This window comes from Octopus bimaculoides, chromosome 14 (genome assembly GCF_001194135.2).
Source record: "Octopus bimaculoides isolate UCB-OBI-ISO-001 chromosome 14, ASM119413v2, whole genome shotgun sequence".
Classification (NCBI taxonomy): Eukaryota; Metazoa; Mollusca; class Cephalopoda; order Octopoda; family Octopodidae; genus Octopus; species Octopus bimaculoides.
Genome location: NC_068994.1, coordinates 14,388,640 through 14,389,537, shown reverse-complemented (window position 1 = coordinate 14,389,537; position 898 = coordinate 14,388,640).

Here is an 898-nt window from a genome sequence, read left to right as displayed (position 1 = left end):
GTGTGTGTAAAAAGCAAGAGACATTTTTTTTACTATTTGGGAAGATGAAAGCGGTGAGCTGGCAGAATCATTAGCACGCCAGCCCGGGGCTATAATGATTTTGTCAGTTCGCCACCTTAAAGAAGACTTAAATAATCTCATTTTAAAGCAGTGGTTCTCAACCAAGATCCACGTGACTGTTGGGGGGGGGGGTCCACTTGACACTTAAGGGTCCATATATGATTTTGTTGATAAAATTCATATGCAATAAACTGGTTATTCATCTACAATACACAGAATATCTAAACATTTTTGGATATAATTACTAACAACATTGAATAATAAAAATATATGGGAATTTTTAAACATTGAATGGCTATGAGGGTCACCCTACCCTAAGGAGCCAAAGGGCAAAAAATATTTGAGAACCATAGCCTTAAGGAATAAGACAATGACTGAAAAAAGATGCTTTTTGATCAAAGGTCAGTTCGATCACAGCTACCCTGGGTTTAAATAACTATCTCTGTCAACGTGACGATGCTCGTCACCCCGAAACCAAACGACTAGAGATTTCGTACGACATGGCACGAACAGGACCAATTCTGTAACTTTTCTAGACTGGTATGTGTTATATCAAGCTTCCTCACTCCCCACCACCATCATCTCATATATCTTCCTTATCTCCGAGAACATGAAACGCTAAGATGACTCTGGTGAGATTCGAACACAGAACAGGAGAAGAAGAAGAAAATATTTAACTGCATTGCCTTCAGTTTGATACTCAAGTGTTGCCAATAATCCCTGGGGAGATTCGAAGTGGGAGTTGCTCAAACTACTAGAAATAGCAGTCAAAGCCTCCTTCAAATCATTCCTTTTCAGTGTGTGTGTGTGTGTATGTATATATATATATGTATATATA